The 6,000-nt window shown below is 44.2% G+C and overlaps 1 protein-coding gene across 1 annotated transcript in view; it reads right to left on the bottom strand.

Annotated features, from left to right (window-relative positions):
• Positions 1-1,218: 1,218 nt before the first annotated feature.
• Positions 1,219-6,000, bottom strand: part of Fam78b (family with sequence similarity 78, member B) — an 88,606-nt gene continuing 83,824 nt past the window's right edge. Inside the window, 1 exon segment of the transcript NR_174119.1 lies at positions 1,219-4,331. The gene's annotated coding sequence lies outside the window, so the exon portion shown is untranslated.

Below are 6,000 nucleotides of genomic sequence, written 5' to 3'. Positions count from 1 at the left end.
GGGGAGAGGACTGATAGAGCTGGGACCTTCAGCTTCTTCCCAACTAGACGGACATCTCAGAATTCGAGAGCATGTAAGGACCTCACTCTCAACTCTGCCTCTCCAATTCTTGCTTGAGGATATCTAATCTTTTAGAAATTTAACCTTCTGAGGAGAAGGTATCAGTGTAGAAACTCAACTGCCTTCAAGAACTCAACCACTTCACAATAACTAGCTTTGGGTTAGTTCCTTGGGTGGCAAAGGTGGGGGTTCTCTGAGAAGAAGTGGTAACAAGGGAGAGCCTCTGCATTCCTGGAATATTTATCCAACTTTCCAAAGCAGAGACTACGATAGTGATGTGGGCGGATACTAGTTATCCTCCCCCAATTTATATACTTGAATCCTAATCCCTAAGATGATAATGTCAAAGGTGGGGCATTGAGGGGCGATGGAATCAAGAGAAAGGAGTACTTGTGATCTGGATTAGTGCCCTTATGAAGAGGACCAAAGGGGCCTGTTCACTCTTCTATTATATGTGAACATAGGAGAAGGCAGTCCATGGACTAGCAAGTGGATCCTTAACAGTCCCTAAGTGTGCAGGGAACTTGATAATGGACTTCTCAGCCTCTAGGCCTTGGGAAATAAATGTTGTTTGTATATAAGCCACCTAGTTAGGGACATTTTATTATGGCAGTCTCAACAGATGAAGACCAATAGTGTACCATCAGGGAGAAGGGGGAAATATCTTTCTTTCCTTGCTCAGGATAGTCTGTTTCTTTCTCACTGCAAAATTGCCCACTGAATGGAACCTGGCTGTGGTATGAGGCCTTCATTGGCAGTTTTCTTAAATATGCAGGACCTGACTTTTTTACCCCTGCACACCCCAGAGCTTGTATATGCTTGTAGCTTTCCCATGTTCTTTATGAAAAACCAAGCACTAAATAATAAACAAAATGATTTATTTTATTTATGAGTATGTGTAGCTCCCTCCCAATTTCCTCCCCCTTCTTCCCTCGCTGTGCATGTGTGTGTATGCATATGTGTCTACATATCCCCTAGAGCTAGCACTACAGGTAGCTGTGGACCACCTGACATGGATGCTGGGAAATGAACTCTGGTCCCCCTGAAGAGCAGCAGTAAGTACTTAACCCCTGAGCCATCTCTCCAGTCCCAGTCTCCCAGACCTCCTCGATACTAAATCTTTTAAGGACTAAATTAAAGAGAGAATATACTTGATTGTCATTGTTGAATACATACTGTATTTAACTTTTTTTTAAATCCCAGAGAAGTGAAATGCAACATCCATTGAGTTTATGTAACATCCAAAGACTGACAACTCAGAATTTCCTAATTAAAGTCATTTTTAAGGCACTCTGCAGAGCCAGCTTTCATTTCTTCCTTTGTGGCATTATTCTTCAAACTGTAGCAGAATACCTGGCTTCTCTGTCTTCAGTGACACACACACATGCTCATGCTCTTAGCCTCCACTGCTGTCCTTCACAACACCAAAAACAACACAAATCCAAGGGGGGAAATACATTTAGGGGGAAGCAAGGGAAGAGCAGAGTACATATACACATAAATTAACTGATAGGCCAGTAGCCAAAAAGAGAAGGAGCAGGAAGGAAATGGAGCAGGGTGGGGTAGACCAGATGGCTGGTGGCCGGTGAAAAAATAGGCTGCATTTCCCAGTGAGGTTTAAATTAATTTAGCTGGTTCATTTTTAATTTATTTTTATGTTTAAAGATAGGGCCAATGCAAGGGAGGTATTCCAAAATTATGGGATGTGAATGTAGGTAAGTGTGCTTGCTTGTGCTCATGTACTTATGAACTCACTTTAAAGATGGGTACTGGGGAGGGGAGGCTCTAAAATGCCCTCCTAAGGAAAAAAAACCTATCTCTCTTACTGGCCCACTTCTGCACCTGAAATTCCCAGCATTCAAGCTACTCCTTCAGATTAAGGCATTGTCTATAGCCCCAATTAAAAGGTAAATGTCACCTAAGAAGTGTAACGCTCAACTCTTTAGCACCCACTGACTGAACTGTTGCCTATCAGAGAGCAGGGACCCTGAGAGATGGGACTTGGTGCAGGACAGTCTGATTAATGGGGCAAGAAGGCATGGTGCTATGAATGCAGGAGAAATCTACTTGCTCTGGGAACCTGTTTAGATGCTGGAGGTGGAATAGGAAGATGAACTCTTTCTATCCTGGGCACTCTCTTGTGCATATGACATATACAGTCTCTAACACACTCAAAAGTTCTCAGACATTATATCATTCTGCATGAAGCGCTGCTACGGAATTCACTTGGGTCTTTGAGGAAAGGAGTGAAGTGAATCCACTGAGTGAAAGACAGCACGAGTTCTTGATTGTTCTCAAGTAAATGTCAAAACTGTGAAGTTGAAGTTCAGCATCTCTGTAGGTCCATCTAGTAGTTTATGTGAAGGCAGTACACACACACACACACACACACACACACACACACACACACACACACACACACACATACGTGGACACAGACACAGACACAGACACAGACACACACACCTTCACTTATATTCATCGTTTGAGAACTTGTCAACATGAGGGGTGAGAAGTCTCTTCTCAGTCAGCTATCATTTGTGTGCCAGGGGATTGCTATCAGGTCACTGGGCAAGGGACTATTTGGGGGACAAGATAACCCTTTCTGTTACCAGGAAATTAACCTCAGGTAATTCGTGTTGCTCTGCAGAAACATCCAACCATTGGCTTAGAAAGACTGGAATGAGCTTTTCCTTAAGATTGGAATACAGAGGAATAGCCGTGTTAACCTTTAACCTCTTGGAGGGAGGCATGTGTGATAAGGAGTGTGCAGATGGAAAGTGACTCTGGGCAGGGAACAAGATTTGCTTCTAAGAGGGTCAAGTGCAGGCATCGGCTTCTGGTGTGACTCTTAGGACCAGTCACCTCTTTGGAGTCTGTTCATGTTGATGGTGCCAATGGGCTTGGGGTGGGGGGGAAGGTTACATGAGGAAAAGAGACTAAGAAATGAGGAGTCCAGAGAAAGTTTGGGAACTAAAGTAAGAAGGGATGTTGGAGGTGGTTGGGGATGAAGAAGACAGTAGAAATTTTTTTTTATCAACTGCATTTACAAGTTAGAATAATCTGGGCAACTAAGAAGACCTCTGTTGCTCAGCCCCTCAGAGATTCTGCTATGGACACATTGAGGTGGAACTCAGGCAGGTGGCTTTAAGCACCCAACAAAGATTCTGATGTGTGTCTGGTGTCAAGCACTCTGTACAGTCAGGCTGGAATTAGGTGGTTAGTCTTGCATGGGCTTGTGAAGGAATGGAAGTCAAAACAGCGCAAAAGCAGGGGGGCGTGGAAGACTGTTTCTGTCGGGACAGTGGAACCTGTGCTGGTTTGTGTGGCTGTACAGCTTAAAACTAGCTGGTAGATTCTGATCTCATTTTGGGTTGAAAATCTGGCTAGGGTAGAAGTATTTGGGACTAGGGAGAAGAAGTTCTCTCTTTTTTTGTGGCTTCAAAGAGGAATCATTTACTGTGCTCTGTGAGGGGACCGAGAAGACAAATTTGGAGCTGATGTTTGAAAGATGGAGGAAGATTTTCTGATATATAATAAATACAGGTTCCATAAATAAATAATTAAACAAACAAAAGAATAAACAAGGGAGCATACCAATAAATAAAACAATTGGTAGAATAGCATACAGCACTTTTGCCCTGTTGGGGAAGTTCTGCTCTCATTCTACTGATCTTGGTGATATAAATGCTACTCTTGGTCATCTTGAAGTCACCAAGCCTGTCCATGGTAAGGCAAACAGTTGCCTTCCAAAGACCTTAGAGACACCTCAGGGGATGATTGACATTGGCTATCCACATAGAGAAGAGAGATGAGAAGGGGAGATATATATTCTCACACCCCATAACGTTGGGTGGGGTGGCAGGCTTGGGAGTCAGGGTTGGGCTGTGTGTGGGGTCTCTTCAGTCCAGGATGAGCAGTCTTGTCCTTGGTAGGCTTCATGTGGAGGGAGGGGATGAGCAGAAGGTCTAGATGAACTCAATCTTTCCACACATAAAAGGTGCAGCAGGCACAACTTCCACTTTAACAAAGCTCCCCCATGAGCCAACCAGTTAGCCTGGTTGGACACACGTGCTGGGGATAGGAGGTACTGGTCACAGGATAGGAGGGGTGGTGAAGAGACTGGCAAGATGGCACTCTTGTTTAATAGGAAGTCAGCTGTCCAGGGCGTCAGCTTCTTGAGCCACCAGCCATAGCTCATATCCTCCTCCTCAGTGTCTTGCCATGTGGTTCTGCTTGCTGGGTGGGCTAGCCTTGTCCTACTAGGAGACCTGCATGTGGACACGGAAACATGCAAACAGTGTGCATTAAGACAGTGGCTGAGGAAACACTGTTCCTTAAAAGCAGATGTTCATAATCCAGCCAGGGATGATAGCTTAAAATTTGTGCAAATTTTGAGTAGCTTCATATACATTTTTCTATAAAGGAGCTCTGTAACTTTCATCTATTCTTAGGAGATTAAAAACTAAAACAATATAAAGGGATTCCAAGTCATTTTTGTGTTCAGCCTATTAGGAAAGCACAAAAGGATCTACAGGGATGGGTGGGGACTCATACACTGCTCCTTAGTATTCCAGGCACAGAGGTTTGCAGAAACAGGGCTCATTGGATGCACTGGAGCTCTTTGGTGATAGCAGGATTTCTCTCATGGACCATATGCCAATGTTGCCAAAGCCTCCTTGACTATGTGTCTATATCATTCAACTTAAAGTAGTCAATCAACTTTCCTTTAGAAAGAAAATATACAGCAGCTCTTCTTTGGGGGAACACTTGTAAATACTGCTTTATGCAACAGCTGAAGCCCTAAAGAAGTGGACGAACCCAATTTTAAAAATAAAATAAAAACCATTTTTGAATGCATGAAGGAAGTTGTTCTGAGATAAAGTCCAATTATGGGAACCCTTTTCTTTCCTGAATTTGTGTGTGTGTGTGTGTGTGTGTGTGTGTGTGTGTGTGTGTGTGTGCGTGCGCGCATGCGCGCGTGTGGAGGTATGTACATATGTGTATAAGTGCATGTGTCTACATGTGTGTGCACATGCATGTGGAGGCTGGAGGTTTACATTGGGTGTCTTTCTCAGTAGTTCTACATGTTATATTTTGAGACAGGATCTCTCTGAGCCTGGAGCACACTAGTCTAGCTAAGCTGTCTAGCCAGCAAGCTAGTCAGTGATCTTCCTCACTGCCAGCCTCCTCTATCACTGGGATATAGATGCATGCTCTCGTGCATGGCTTTTAGGTGAGCGTCTGGTATCGATCTCAAATTCTCATGCTTTCTCCATGAGCCTTGTCCCCTGTCTAGATTTTGTGTGCGCTGGACCTGACTACAGCATTGCTATGGCACACGTTTCTGTGATTCCGCATTAGGTAACATAACTTTGCCTTCTAGGATTATATATATGGCTTCAGTTTTAGGAAGGAAAATCCCAAAATATTTATGTAGATGGTTAAATAAACCTGTCATGATACTCCGAATTCAGAAGATAAACCCATGACATATACGAACAGGGGCTGGTCTAAAATGTGTCTTAGAAAGCGTTCCTCCGTGTACCCTGTTCACCAGAATAGCAGCTACGCTATTCTGTAGATGCCAGTTCCCATTTCTGCAGGAATGTGATTAGTCAGCATGGGTGAGAGGTGCGGAGTGTGCAACACTCTGCCAGCCCTCGATACCTGGCATCACACAGGACAAGCATAGCAGGAAAGGGGAGGAGGTTGGGTACGAGGTTAGCACATGTGAGCAGAGGCCTGAGCAGAGCTCGTAGCGTACTTGATGTTTACAGAGCACCCCACACAGATGCTCATGGGCAAGAGTCACACCGCCAAGCAGCTTGCCTTAGCAGCCGTGCCCTTTATTATTTGTCCTTTACGTCAGTCCTTACACCATTAGCATATCAGTTCCGTTCCCTGCGTTAGTTACTAGTGATGCCTTAGCAGAAAACA

This window comes from Rattus norvegicus, chromosome 13 (assembly GCF_021556685.1).
Source record: "Rattus norvegicus strain SHRSP/BbbUtx chromosome 13, alternate assembly SHRSP_T2T, whole genome shotgun sequence".
NCBI classification, from domain to species: Eukaryota; Metazoa; Chordata; class Mammalia; order Rodentia; family Muridae; genus Rattus; species Rattus norvegicus.
Note: the sequence above shows the minus strand (reverse complement) of the source record. Positions and strands in the feature narration are given on the sequence as shown.